Below are 16,403 nucleotides of genomic sequence, written 5' to 3' on the forward strand. Positions count from 1 at the left end.
TAATGTGTGACTTTAATAAGTATTGTATGGGCAGCACAATATTTCTGGGTATTAAAAATCAGCATACATCGTGCTTCCTTGGTCATAGTTTCTTTTACATTTTTTATATAGACATTTCACTTTAAGTCAAATATATGTCAAAGTGTTAGCACTGTCAAATGGTTTATTTGTGCCAAAAACAATATACAGGTATGGGACCTATTATTTAAACTGCTGGGAACCTGAGGATTTTTGGTTTTCTGAAAATGGATTCATGAAGCTTAGGATCAACTAACTACATTTTATTATTAAAATTTAACTATTTGTTTAAAACAGACACTATATTAGGTGGTCTTCTCTTAATTTGGAACTTTCTGAATAACTAGTTTCCAGATAAGAGATTCCATACCTGTATAGTAGTAATGTGCGGGTCGAGAAATACTCAACCCAAACCCTACCCAACCCAGCTTCCTATTTAGAGACCCGGAAGAGGAAGCCGCCAGTGTAAGGTTGCGGGTGGGGAGGTTGAGGGGAAGCGTTCCACCCGAACCCACCGCCTGCAATCCACAGTTGATGTAACCCACAGGTCCCGCGGGTATCGGGCCGGCCCCCACACATAACTACTGTCTAGCATTTTGAAGTGATGAACTAATCGAAAAAGACAAACATAAAGCCAAATCCTAGCTTGCTATTAACATCCCACAATTTAACAGTTGAACATCATGTTGCAATATTTTGACCTGAATCAAAGTTATTATTGACAGGTGGGTGCAACCCCAAAAGCACTGCTGATTATGAGGCAGTGTAAAGCACAGACAAATACTTTACAGTTTATGACGCTATTTCATAGCTCCACCAATTTCAACTTTATTTTATATACTAGCTACGCTTTTGTACTCAGAATTTGTTTGTTCTTATTTTTAGGCAAGTTAGACCCTTTAACAAGTGAATTTGCTTAGAAGCATGTGCTGTAATCTCATGGAAGTGACTGCAGGTAAAAGATGAAACTTATTTTCAGCACCATTGTCCTTTCCCTCAGTTACTTTTAAAGTAACGACATTCTTTTAAACATGGCTTACATACTACTTTGTATTAGGTTTGGTGAATATTGTGTTTTGATTAATGATCTTTCACTTGTGTAATGGTACATTAAATAGATTGATGGCTCTTAATGATTTTGTGCTTCAGAGCATCACTCTAGGGATCCATGTGGTCACGCTTTGGATGTGTTGGAGAGTTGACTGACTTAATTCCTGTATTGTACGGATTTTTACTTTACTTTAGAAACTCTTCTCATCAGACTGGAAAGGGATCTGACGCAAGTTCATTGCCCCAAAAATATACTTTCGTTGCTGATGTAGGTATTTTAAAATACGCACAACACCTAAAAACAATAGTCAAAGGGAAGAGACCAACATAGAATACAAGAACTGATACTTAAAGCAATGCTTGTTATCATTGACTCTAGAATCTTATGGGATTCCACATTTTTTTTTTGACTGGTTTGCAAAGAGACTTAATTATAAGTAGCAATTTTGAGTATATTGTCTATTGGAATGGACACCAACATTCAAATGTTCGGTTATTTAGACAGGACTTCCAGATTAAACATTTAACTGAAAACTGATTATTGAGACTTGCATCTCCCCATTGTAAGCATTAGATGTTCTCTTGGTCAGAAATGTATTTAGAAAATATGCATTTAATCCCCACTTATTTGGCCTTTTAATATATATATTTTGAAGAGGCTAAGAATACATGCATTCATAATTTAATGAATGTATTTTTGGTAACTTTTTTATTAAATTAGAACCAATTATTTTGGATCTATTGATTGTGCCTTATAATATAATATTTTATAACCTAATGTTAGAAAATGAAAAAAATAGCTTTACGGCTTCACAGTTCTAAAAGGTTTTTTCTTTAGTTGAAATGGAACCCTGGTGCTACTGCCTGGTTAGGAGATTGCTCCAGGCTTCCCCTGTGTCAATAGACACAGCAGCACCTTTCCTGTAAGAGAAGGCAGAAGAGACTGAGAGGCACCTAGCCCAACAATACGGAAATGATGCAAGTACCTTAATAAAAGTGGTTTTACGCACAACTCATCTGTGGATTGTAAATGAGCCCCTTTGTGTCCACTTGCCTGAATAAGGAAACTTTATTCATAATCCATCTTTAATACTACCCTATGTAAAGCCATTACTTAGATTCCAGGCAAAACGACATTTCATACTTACGCAGAATGACCCAAATAATAACATAATTTTTTCTGTCTAGTAATGCTTAAAAAATGTATCCTGGGGGTTGGAAATTTACTGTTTGTATTATTTTCAGCAATTTATTTTTTGCGGTAAAAAAAAACAATTGCGGGGAAAAAAAAGGCTATTGTGGTTTTAAAACCATGAAAACCATAAGGATAATAAATCTGCCCCTTACTGTTCTTAATTTTAATTAAAAAAAAAGCTGGAAAAATTTGGCCAGTCTCCTGCTCGTCCCTGGTCACACCCTAATCCACACAGGCTTTAAATATACCATGGTCATGCATGCTGGAGTTTATTCTTTCATATTGCGATATCTTCTTCTTGTGTTCTATTTTGCATAAATTTGTTTTCTATCACCAAAACAGCCAAACATTTAAATGGGTAAATACCCTGCATTCTCCTATTATTTAATAATGGAAATCCCAGGAATACCCACATGCATGCAACTGTCATCTGACTGATATGCTACTAAAGCTGCTTGGCCTCTGAAGACCCCATAACTGGTTGGTAAATGAACGTTAAGAATGCTGGTACAGGGGAGCAGAGAGTGCAATGAGTAATAGGTTCTGTTTATGACAGCTCTTTGTTGATTTAAGAGAGAGCACTTACTGAAAGCTAAGCCATTTATATGATTATAAAGAGCACTTGGTTCTCTCCAGTTTGAAATGGAAAAAATAATTTCTAAATAGTTCTCTGTCAAGATGAATATAACACATTTTGTTTCTGATCTGTGTATGCAATCCGGCCTGCTTTTTCTGTGAAGAAAAATTGACAGCCAGTTTAAATGACCCATAGATTAATTGTTTTCTATAGAAGCTTTTCAGTAGGAACTTAATTTTGGTTACATAGAGTCCCAAAAATGTATCCAAAATGCTACATTATTTTTAGCAGCGCTACTTATATTTAACTTTATCATATATATATTATGATTAACAGGTTTTTTCCTGTCCAGTTTGTCTTTAACAGATAGCAAATACAGTGTAAGTTTGGTGCCTAAGGCCATTGTTACATGGGGCTGTTTCAGGGACTATATACAGTGGTGTGAAAAACTATTTGCCCCCTTCCTGATTTCTTATTCTTTTGTATGTTTGTCACACTTAAATGTTTCTGCTCATCAAAAACCGCTAACTATTAGTCAAAGATAACATAATTGAACACAAAATGCAGTTTTTAAATGAAGGTTTACGTTATTAAGGGAGAAAAAAAACTCCAAATCTACATGGCCCTGTGTGAAAAAGTGATTGCCCCCCTTGTTAAAAAATAACTTAACTGTGGTTTATCAATTTCAATTTTCAATTTCAATATCAATTTCTGTAGTCACCCCCAGGCCTGATTACTGCCACACCTGTTTCAATCAAGAAATCACTTAAATAGGAGCTACCTGACACAGAGAAGTAGACCAAAAGCACCTCAAAAGCTAGACATCATGCCAAGATCCAAAGAAATTCAGGAACAAATGAGAACAAAAGTAATTGAGATCTATCAGTCTGGTAAAGGTTATAAAGCCATTTCTAAAGCTTTGGGACTCCAGCGAACCACAGTGAGAGCCATTATCCACAAATGGCAAAAACATGGAACAGTGGGGAACCTTCCCAGGAGTGGCCGGCCGACCAAAATTACCCCAAGAGCGCAGAGACAACTCATCCGAGAGGCCACAAAAGACCCCAGGACAACATCTAAAGAACTGCAGGCCTCACTTGCCTCAATTAAGGTCAGTGTTCACGACTCCACCATAAGAAAGAGACTGGGCAAAAACGGCCTGCATGGCAGATTTCCAATGCGCAAACCACTTTTAAGCAAAAAGAACATTATGGCTCGTCTCAATTTTGCTAAAAAACATCTCAATGATTGCCAAGATCAATATCTTGTGGACAGACGAGACAAAAGTTGAACTTTTTGGAAGGTGCGTGTCCCATTACATCTGGCGTAAAAGTAACACAGCATTTCAGAAAAAGAACATCATACCAACAGTAAAATATGGTGGCGGTAGTGTGATGGTCTGGGGTTGTTTTGCTGCTTCAGGACCTGGAAGGCTTGCTGTGATAGATGGAACCATGAATTCTACTGTCTACCAAAAAATCCTGAAGGAGAATGTCCGGCCATCTGTTCGTCAACTCAAGCTGAAGCGATCTTGGGTGCTGCAGCAGGACAATGACCCAAAACACACCAGCAAACCCACCTCTGAATGGCTGAAGAAAAACAAAATGAAGACTTTGGAGTGGCCTAGTCAAAGTCCTGACCTGAATCCTATTGAGATGTTGTGGCATGACCTTAAAAAGGCGGTTCATGCTAGAAAACCCTCAAATAAAGCTGAATTACAACAATTCTGCAAAGATGAGTGGGCCAAAATTCCTCCAGAGCGCTGTAAAAGACTCATTGCAAGTTATCGCAAACGCTTGATTGCAGTTATTGCTGCTAAGGGTGGCCCAACCAGTTATTAGGTTCAGGGGGCAATTACTTTTTCACACAGGGCCATGTAGGTTTGGATTTTTTTTCTCCCTAAATAATAAAAACCCTCATTTAAAAACTGCATTTTGTGTTTACTTGTGTTATCTTTGACTAATAGTTAAATGTGTTTGATGAGCAGAAACATTTAAGTGTGACAAACATACAAAAGAATAAGAAATCAGGAAGGGGGCAAATAGTTTTTCACACCACTGTATAGGTACCCCAATAAAAGGGTGCTAAAACAACCAAAGACTGGCACTGAGCTTTGCCAGGCAATAGTTGCTTAAAAAATACATTATATTATTTATCCACTCCACTGTACATAGAACAGCAAGCAACAAGGTGATGTAACAGACCATAAATGAATACCAGTGTAAATTGTATACTATTACAAATAGTAATATTATTATTTTAAAATATGAATAATTCTAAGATAAATCTAAAATGTTATAATAGTAATAGTATATCGCTTACAAAATTATCCTTTGTATGGTTATCTACCTACCAAGTGCGGTAGGTTAAAAATAAAAAAAATAAACCCATGTGACATTGCCTTAAGGCACAGTTTTGCTATACTAATTATTAGTTAAAGAGAACCTGTCACCCAGATATAAAAAGCTGTATGATAAGTCCTTTCTATATTATACTTGAAACACCCTTTTTTTCAAATTAAAATGAAAACATCAATACCTGGGACAGGCAATCACTTCCACTTTCCATTCTGCACTTCCTAGATGTCACTGCACTCATCAAATTCCCCCTCTTTCCTTCCCGCCTACAATTGTGTAGCCTGTGCATGGGTATCAGGTCCCCTATTCTGGAGCGACCACAAGATGTTAGGGTTATACAAAACTTAATAAAAGTGTCCACAAAATGGAGCCTGCCTGCTGGGTGTAATAGTGACTGAAGGTAAAACTGAAGGTAAAAAAAAATAAAAACATTAAAATAATTTAAATACTGTAAGTTAAGTTTGTTTTGCTTGACTTGCTTGAATACAATAGAGAAGAATTTGGAATTATTTCTTAAGGTCACAGTTACCCTTTAAATGAAAAAGATTCAATATTGTTAATTTATCTGTTAATAATATAAAAATGACTTATTGTGTTTTGAAATAGGGGACTATGGAAAAAGTCATTGTCACTTTCTTGGATATTGGGTTTCTGGATAACAAATACCTTACCTGTACTGAATGCAGTGACCTTTCTAATGAGTAATTTATAATTTACAGAGTAAAATCATTACATTCTTGTCACAGAATGTCGGATAAGTAGTGTGGTTAGTATTGTGTATTTTGCTGCTTGTTTTCTAAAATAATACTTCACACTGATGTTATATCAGTATTTAACTATTTTTGATTATAATGCTACCTGGCCAGTATTTGGAAATAAATCCCTGTAGTCCATGAATAACACAAACTGCTATATTCATCTTTGTGCGCACACCTGTGAGTACCTTGGCCCATGGGAGATTTCAAGCTTGTAAGTCGCCCAAACACGTGGCTACAAACACCTGGGCTTTTTCTTTTTTTACTTACCCTAATATGAGGCATGAACATGTTGGATATTACCCTCCATTGACACAGTGAGAGTCAGTGAAATGTGATTTCTGGCACATTTTTATGACATAAAGTTTTATATGGAAAGACTTTTCTAATTTTTCATTGTGTACTCTGGAGAAGAAGTGCTTATAAGAGGGCATATTGTAAGGAAGAAAAACATGAATCAACACACTTGTGGGCTTTTGAAAAACTGAAATGAGCAGTTCATTTGGAGAAAATCAAGTTGCAAATTTGAGTTGGCCTGTGGCAGCATGCTGCATTTTCCAGTCGGAGAAGAAATAACTGTGAGCGTAATTAGACCATAGACTGGAGCTATTAAATTAGCTCATAAACATAGATGTCAGAATAAGAAAGATTCAATGTAAGTAATTATTTGGCTTTAATCATGTTTTCCTTTTCTATTAAGACCATAGGAGAACAATTTTTTTTCTTCAGTTGCGGTAGCTGTGTTTGCCTGTGAAACTGGGGGACCGGTTATAATGTGGAGATATGCATTATGGCAGGGATTCTAAACATTTGTTTAGGTTAAATCTAGGGGCAGGGATTGAAATTGATGTTGGTAAAAACACATTTCTAAAACTGTCAGTCACCATATAGTAAAATTTTCACAAATACGCAATTCACAACAGGTATCTAATTTGTCATAATAATTGCACATTTTCAAAAGTGAAAAAAATCTCTCATTATTGGGTTTCCAAAATTTAATTTTTACACTAATAAAAAGTTATTTGTGCGCCAACAATTTTTATGTGTACTGATAAGCCAAATAGTGTAATGGTCATTTTTCTGCCATTTCTGTTGTGCTGACACTAATATTGGTAAAAATGTCATGGATACAATTAATTCTTGAAAAAATTGTGTGATGCACACAGCTTTGCTAACCTACAGTTAGTTATGCACCTTAATTTAATGATAAGTTTCAATTGTAACATAAAATGTCACTTTATTATAAGGGGAACATTTGGATCTTTACTAATTAGCACACACACAGGTCAGTATTGGCTCAGATACAAACATTTTTCAAGATAATTTAAAAATATATATAGTTATAAGATCTGCAACAAGTTGTTTAGTGAAACACTGTGTGACTGCTAAAGCTGGGGATACATGGCTGGATCAGTGTGTGTCCATATTATTATAAAGTGCCAGCACAGCACCAAGGGTTTAAAGAACATTGGTCATTGCTGCTGCCTTCATGTTGTGCAGTGTTCCCCCCCCCTCCATCTAAAGTCTTGTAGCCATAACTGCTTTCTCATAGCAACAGCTTGACATTTGTTTTTTAATTTAGCTTTTAGATTGTTATTCATAAAGCTATTTAGCATAAACATAATTATGCTGATTTGACAAGTCAAGTAGTGAAGTGCTTTCAAGTAATTACAGGTATGTTGCAAAGATTAATTGCAAATTTTACATGTACCTATACTAAGAACACTAGCCACAGTCTGCATCTTTATTATACCCTCGTGGTTTATTCTTTTATACTACAAAACTAGTGGGGAGACACAGTTTTTTTTATTTATTTATTATTATAAATTTTTTTTCAAACTGACCATGAAAATGCTGAACTAGTATTTTCTCTTTGAGGCCCAATATTTCTCCATGCCTCCCCCTATGTTACAGATATATGAAGCAATTTCTTTATCGCAATTTTTGTGACGTTAAATATGCGTATACCCAATAACTTCCTCTATCTTTCTCTATCAAATTTCATTTAATGACTTACCCATGTTGTGATATGTACTTGTGGTTGTAGTTTGTTTTGTCTCTTCATGAAGCAGCATTATGTCTGGTGCTCTTGAGGTTTCTTTGCCTTTATCTCAGCCTACATACAGGTTGTTCTTGCACCCCCTCCGGCAACCCCTTCATTGGAAATCCCCATAGATCCACTATAGTCCCTGACTGTGTTAAAAAACAAGAGGTGGGTGTGTCCTGACAGTCCCAGCCAAAAGAAAAGTAGGAGGAGGATAGCCACAGACCTGCATTCCAGGGTTGCCAGGATGGCGTTTTTTCCTCCCAATTTGGGCTACTAATTTAAAGCCCTGGCAGGATTCCAAAGTGCAAACCCGCCAAGGTACAGTTTTGGGCTATTGTTTGGAGCTTTGGCAGGTTTGTAGTTTGGAAACTAGCCAAAGTTTTTTTTTCCTCCTAGTATGCTTGTTCCATTGCATGCTGGGTAATGTAGTTTGTATCTAACAATTGACCTACAGCTAGGATTAATATAAAACTACAATACCCAGCATGCAATTGGACAGTATAGACAGAGGCTCTGTTTTATATTTAATTTTGCTCTTTTAGACTCAACCTGTATGTTCTGCAACCAGCTCCCTGCTCTATAGGGTATGTGGTTGTACTATTACTTTCTACTGTGATGTGTTTATGCAACATTTGGAATCTATTTCTGTAGTGACTTCCAAGCTGGACTGGGCACAGAGGGAAGGGAATTACCAGTCGTCCCAGTAACTGGAGAGGGGGCACAGGGTATGGGCAGTGATTATATGCTTTAAAAAGCTGGGTTTTCCATATATACTTTTTTTTTTAGAATCTTTTTTCATTGCGCTTTTCATTTCATTTTTCATTGGGCTCTTTTTAGGCTATTTTTGGGCTACTTTCAAAGTGGCTTTTGGCTAGTTTTGGGCTGGTTTTAGATCTGACTTTGGCTAGTTTGGAAAAATAAATTTGGCAACCCTGCTGCATCAACACCCCCGCACAGCCAAGAAGTTCAGGGGGCAGGTAGTGGAACAGATAGGTGGGACAAATAGGGTTTTCTAAGCACAGTCTTTCTGTATTTACAGGAGTGTAATGCACTGGTACATTCTTTAAGGGGATTCACCTTCAGCAAAGGTGATGAGGTAGGCTCTTCCATTGTTTACTGAAATTATGGAAATGAGCAATCGTTGTTGATGAATGTTATTAGCAAAAATGTTTTCATTCAGGCAGATCCTACCATAGGAAGGTGAAAACTCTTTACTGCATTGATAAAAATAAAGGATGTCAGATAGGATCTGTGACCCCTTGGTCTAAATCAGTGATTCTCAACCTTTCTAATGCCGCAACCCTTTAATACAGTTCCTCATTTTGTGGTGACCCCAATCATAAATTTATTCCTAAAACCATTGGAAATATGTGTTTCCCGATGGTCTTAGACGAACCCTGTGAACGTTCGATCCCCAAAGGGGTCCCGACCCACAGGTTGAGAACCGCTGGTCTAAATGTTCTGTCACAAAGAAAGCTAGAATCCAAAAAAATACACCCTGGCTTCCCTATGCTTCCCATGCTAGTGTTAAAAATATTGAAATGTTCTCTTTCACTCACACTTCACTCACTCACACTCACACTGTTCTTTACTAAACATTGCACATTGTTTTCAAGCACAGTATTTGTATATGACATTTCCTACTTATGTTATTATGGTATTGCCCTGTAATATACAAGTATAGTGTAGATTTTTTTTTAATTCTATTTGATGCACATACATATAGCAGCCAGTACAAAGATAGCAGCCTTTTTATTTTAGGCCTGTAATAGAAAGATGCACAAAACATCTATTAGCAAAGGCAAAATTCTCAGTGTTTCTTTCTGATGGCCACCACTCCCCTGTACACATTATATACACACTAATTAGCCTTTTGTTGAATCCCATGTCAATGTGTGGAGCTTCTTTCTTCACAGAAGAAGGATGAGGCAGCCCTGTTCTTGAGGAACAATGCCAATCAAATCTAATCTGCTGTAATCAAAGCTTTAATTGCTCAGTTGAAGAGGGAGGGAGTTGCAAAGAGGGAGAACAATCTTGGCTATTTTTAAAACGGCAGCAAAGGCAAGTCACACATCATCCTGGAAGAGGTGTCAAATAAGTTGCAGTAAACACCAAAGGAAATGAGGTGCGTTAGTCTTCACATTTAGATGATGTGAGAGGGGAGGCTTGCAGTTGGAAGGCAGAATTATTTGTCACTACGCCACTCATTTCTCATGCCCCTTAACATGGTTGTACAAAATAGGCCTGCTTACAAATAACCAGTATCTTTTCATGTACAAAAAGGAATAGAAATATACTTACAGCTATTGGCTGTAAACATACCATACTTTTACTTTTTTTGCACTTTTTAATTAAGATATTTTAAATGAATTCATGCAAATTTGAACAAAAAATGCTTTTTTGTATTCCAAATTAGATGCACAAACCATCCTAAAACCAATTACTCACCCAGCAGTTTGCAGGAGGGTGATGGGCCTATTACTGCCTAATGTTGTAACCTGCAGGCATGGCCACTCCCCAGCCCAACCCCTTCCTTTTCCACTCCTCCAGATTAGCTCTTCCTGACCTTGACTTCCTGATTTATTTTTTGCTTTTACACTTTCCATCAAGGGACACCAGACATGAGTGGGCCCAGTATGGAATGTTGGCACAGAGTTTTGCATGTCCTGGCGTGTATTCAGAATAGGCATGGCATTTCCAGTACTCTGTGGCCCAAACAGCCCTCTTGCAGGCCCAATAAATAGTGCAGATCTATAGCAACTTACAGAAGCCCCACAGGCATTTGCCAGAACATACAGATTGCCAATTACTTATTTATCATGTGAATAGCAGCCACCCGTTTTTCCCTCTAAGCCATAAACTTGTACACGCACACACAATATCTTTTGGTCTGTACAGAGTAATTTGTGTAAACACACATAATTTAGTACTTATTGTCACCCACCTATGTCACTGTGTGGACTGCTTTTAAAAAAGGTTACATGAAAGGTACAATTTGAACAAGACTGGAGGTGACATTATAGGGAACATTGGTGCTTTCATATTGGTTAATCACACTGGTACATATTTAACATACCCAATGAACACTTATATGAAATAGTGGCATTTAGAGAGCAATAAAACTAGTAAAATGCTTGTTATGCTTTCCAAGTAGTAACATATGAAATAAAGCACCATTTGTGTTATAATCAGTAAAGAAAAAAAAGTAATATTGCTTTTTACATTGTAACCTGGCCATTCTTCTGACCCTTAAATGCATTAGTATATAATATTAGTAGAATGCACGTTATGTCTGCTGGTTTTGTGACCTTTAGAACATGTTACCATAAATAAATGACATCATGTACATAAGCGCTGGGATGGCTGGGTGAGCACCAGAGAGCAATCTAGTTTTGTCTCAACTATGTACGAGTTATTATTTAACAACTAGGGGTCTTTTTCATAGGTCAGCCGCTCTAATTAAAATGTGAATGAGGAGAGGGTATATGTGTACTAACTAAAATGCAGTCTTTAAAGGGGGCCTGTTACCCTAGGAAATTAATTCCTAATTGTTTTGTACTTTGTTTGGCAAGAAAAATAAACTACACTTACGCTACATAAATTATTTAAATCTTGTGTCCTTCAGTCTTGGAATTACACAGTCAAATCAAGCAGGCAGGTACCATTTTGTGGACACTGTTGTTAGAGCAAGCTTTATATCAAGCCAAAATCTTGTTTGTGCCACAATGGGGGACCTGATGCCCATGCACTGAATACGCAATTAGATGGTTAGGAGGGAGGGGGTAAATTACTGCTCAATGGTAAGTGAAAGTAATTCTCTGCCGCTCCTCTATGCCTAAGTCATAGGTGTGGGGCAGTCAATATATGATTGACAGCCAGGATTTTTAAATGCTTTAATAATGCGTATGGATGTGTTCATAAAAAAAGGAATTTGGGTTTCAGAAAAGTTGTGAAAATGAATCATTCAGGAAAGGGAAGGGACATCTGCCATTCACTTCTACAAAATCTCTCAAAATCTTTCAGCTGGCGAATTGTCGGATTCTGATTTTTTAGTTGTTTGGTCGCATAGTAAATTTTAAAAAAGCTGTGACTTTTTTTTTTCTCTACGGCTTTTACCACTAAAAATCCAAATTGGTAAAAAAAATCAGAGCATTATTAATTAGTGTTGGACAGGAAATATAAAGAAGAAATGTAAATTTGGCTCATTTGCTGATCTTCCCATTTTAGCCCAGCTATATTGGAATAATGTGTATGAGTCAAGGCAAAGCTTGATTCACCCATAGCTTTTTCTTTCAAAGGCAGGAATTTATTGTATAAGTATGCAATCTATTATGTGAAAAACTGCAATGCAGGAATCATAGAGATATGCCACTGCTGTGTTACTGGTCATTTGGGGAAAAAAAAATATTCTTTCTTTATGACCAACGTGCAATTTGTAATAAAATAGGGACTAATATACCCTAATGACTTTCACCAATGTGATCGTTATGTGTAAATCCTTTATTATATAATTTTTAGATTTAAAATTTTGACGTGTAAAATGATATTGTGAGATTATGGCTGCAGATTTATCTAGCTCTGAGTGTCACACAACAAACAGCTATCAAGATTCATAATAATGGAAAAAGATTAATACAGTAGTTAACGGAATACTCAGCATCCCCTCATTACTGGCATGCATTCCCTTCCACTGAATTTCATAACAGTATTTCCTTGAACCTTTGTCTTTACTTGTTTAACCTTCTGTTCCATTGCTATTCGTTGTATGTATTATGGGTTCTTGGGGATAAATTGCGTAGGATATTCATTATTTGTTATCTAAAATGTGCAGAATTTTGCAGTGTAATCATGAAGAAAATATCCTACCTGCTGTGTTATATATAACATAGCAGATAGTCCCTGCTGGTTATAAATGATGTGGATCACACATTTGCTGTGAAAGTTTAACAGATATATAGCATGTGGTAAAATAAACAGTTTTGCCCTGATATTACTGCTGCTGTAATATATTCTAGAACTGTCTAATTTAGATTTTTTTTATGTGCCTGAATTCTCTAGAGCTTTTAAAATGTTGCCCACCAGTGTTGCCTCAAAAAGAAGGAAAAACATTTGAACTGGACTTAATATATGGGTAAAGGAGAATGCTAGGTTATGGTCTTATAAAAGCACCTGAACATAGCATATCAAACAGAATGTCTGCAAGCTACATCAGGCAATAGTTACATTGTTTATTTTGGTCAATAAATGACAGTCCATCAAGTTCAACCACTATAAATAAACTTGTAAACATGTATTTATATGTTTATACACATAACTATACAGACCTATCTATACACTCACATATATAAAGCTTTATATACATACCTATATTACCTGTAGATCTTTAGATTATCATAGCCTTGGATAATAGGCTTGTCCAAGAAATCATTCAAGCCACTCTAAAAACATAACCATCATAACAGAAGGGCTTCTATAACCTCACTGCCCTCTCAGTGAAAGGACCATTGTAACCGCTTCAAATAAAAGTTCCTCAAGTCTTAAGGGGGGGGGGTCTCTGGTACTTTCATCTCTTTTTGTGGGAAACGATTCCCCTTTATCTGTCTATAGTATAGTCTAACATACTTTTAAGTATGAGTGGTTATATCCCCAAGCACCCATTCTCCAGAAAACCAACCCCAACTTTGGCCATCTTTCCTCATAGTTCCTCATTGTTGCATCTTTTACTGAGCCAGGGTGGGTGCTACTTGGGCCTCATATGTTTTCTGTGAATTCAGCCATTCCAAAGGGCTGTCCTAGAAGTGTTTTCCATGCAGTTTTACATCTGTGTGCCGCAGCATGAGTAATCAAAAACGTATTAATTATATAAATTATTATAAAGCGTGGTGTTTTTGTACTATACAGTAGAAGATCCCACATTATGTTGTAAGTACTGCCGTGTTTCCATGAGAAGTACAATACATGTTATAGATCTAAGATTACAAGCATGTCCTAATGAATAAAGACAGTAGGATTACTATGGCATTGGACAGCCACAAATAATGAGCTTTCACATGAGAATGCTAGGTGAGGAATTCCCCAGGCATAAACTTGCAACACTTGAGATCCTCTAAGGCAGCATGTAAGCATTAATAGCCTTTACTAATCATGTAGAGATACACATTAACTGTAACAGGTACAAAAACCACTGTAAAATGCATGAACATAAGGGAAAATTACTTATTACAACTGACAGCATTGAGGAAACTGGATTTGCCTTGAGCATGCATCATGTCATTGTGCTTGATAATTCTCATAGCTTGGGACCATAGCAGAAATGCATTAGTGCTGTGTTACAGAGCAGTGACAAGTGGAGCACTCACTTTCCCTTAACATCCCTTTCATCCTTTAACAGAAAGTGTAGTTCAGTGTAACAGGGCACACTGAAATCTAATCGTAAATACGTTTTTTAGAAGGGGTTTAGCATTTTGCAAACCTTTTATTCAGTTTAATAAATTGTTGCTTTATACTTAAAAAAAGGTGAGACAGTATTTCTGTTTTTCGCTTTCTGCGACTTGTGAAAAGCTTTCTAAAATGCTATTTCCTAGCACCCTTTCTTACAATAAATACTATTTATGTTAAATACTTGGCTCAACAATTCACTCTAAGGGCACTCTAAAGAATTGGTACACTGAACTAATTTGAGAGTCGTCTGAATAAGCCAGTATTCCAGTCTGCAGAATTGGGAGAGACAGAATGATATTGCTCCTCATGTGCTTTACTCTATGCTGAACTGTCATAGATATGCACAGAAAATGTAGGGGCTGCTTTATAATTCATATTTTTACAAGCAGATTTTGGAATGTTTTTAGATTTTTTTTCAAACATAAATATTAAATAAGTGTGCTGCTACTAAAATCAGCAAGTTAGACCAAGTGAATTTTGTCAGCGGCTCACAGCAGGATTGCACCGTTTGTAGTTGGAAAAAATGTTTGGTTGAGCAGTTAGCAAATATATACATAGAAAGAAAATAAATAGACTATTTCAGCAACATTTATTAAACACCCCTTTATACAATTTTTTTTTATGATTGGGATCATTTCTATTAAGGTTTTGGTACTGTAATTTTTAGCCACAATTTGATTTTTTTGATCCCTTCATTGACTGTACTGAGTAAGTGCAATTGCAGTAATTAACTGTGCTCATGTCTGTGTTGGTATAAAATCTGATACACAAACAAGCAATGCAAATATGTAATGGTACACACATAAGTAAAACACATCTTTCTTACATGGATCCATACTTAAAGAATGGTGGGCCAAGATGGAAAGCTCTACTTCTCCCTACTACTAACAAGCACCACTTTAGCAACATAGATACATTTGCCTTTATCAAGGGTATAGTATTGTTTGAAATGCATTAATAAAGCATACCGCAATAAAACGTTGATAAAGCAGAAAATAGTGTGGACTCTACATAATTTCTGCATACTTCAACTGCAAACTATAATTCCTTTTTTAATTGGATATTTTATTTTAATTTAGCTGCAATAAAAGGCAACTACAGAAAACAAAAGAAATGTGAAAAAGAGAAATAACAAAAAATAAAATATAAAGTGAGGAAATGTAATCCTTTTTGTCATGGATTGGGCTTGCTTTTTACTTGCATTCTTAAAAAATGCATGGTTGGGCTGCACTGGGTTTGAAAATATTGGTTAATTTTTCTATGACTTGAAGAGGTACCTATCCTAAAATAAAAGCATATGCAAAGTATGGTTAAGTAATTATTGGAACAAATGGATTTTTAAATATTTAAGCAATCATGGTACAGGCATGGGATCCACTGGGATCCATTATCATGAAAGCTCCATATTACAGGAAGGTCATCTGCCATTAACTCCATTTAAAGCAAATAATCATATTTTTTTAAATCTATATTAAAACGGTATCTTGTACACCTGCAGCAGCATGCCGTCCATTTGCTCACCACTGCGCCGTATGTGAGTTTAAATGGATGCGCAAATGCGTACGTGTGGGATGAATAGGGTCAGCCTCAGGGTGCCCCGATAACAAATCCGGTGCTGTTGGGCCCTACAGGATTTACACTATTACATTTATTCAGTGCTGACCAATGAGTATATATTTAGCAAAAGATTGGTGGTAAAAGACTGTGTTCTGTCGGTAAAAACTGGTTAAAATTGTCTTTAATTCTGCATCAGTGAAAATACTTTTTACCCTTTGTGTTATCAATAATTAAGTCAACCAGAACTAGTATTGCTGAAGGATAGTCATTAAAACAAAAGCCTGCATTTAAAATTCAACATGTGCATTTTTTTTTATTATTCTTTGGGGTGTAAAATGTGCTCTCATATTTTTAGTTGCCATTGCAACTGCAATGTTACTTTCATATGGAATTAAGTGTGTCTGTT

General features: G+C 36.3%; 1 protein-coding gene across 11 annotated transcripts in view; it reads left to right on the forward strand.

Moving 5' to 3' along the window:
- The window catches only part of arid1b (AT-rich interaction domain 1B), a 219,233-nt gene that overhangs the window by 81,532 nt on the left and 121,298 nt on the right, over positions 1 to 16,403 (forward strand). The gene's annotated exons all lie outside the window — the stretch shown is intronic.

The sequence above is a fragment of the Xenopus tropicalis genome, chromosome 5, assembly GCF_000004195.4.
Source record: "Xenopus tropicalis strain Nigerian chromosome 5, UCB_Xtro_10.0, whole genome shotgun sequence".
Classification (NCBI taxonomy): Eukaryota; Metazoa; Chordata; class Amphibia; order Anura; family Pipidae; genus Xenopus; species Xenopus tropicalis.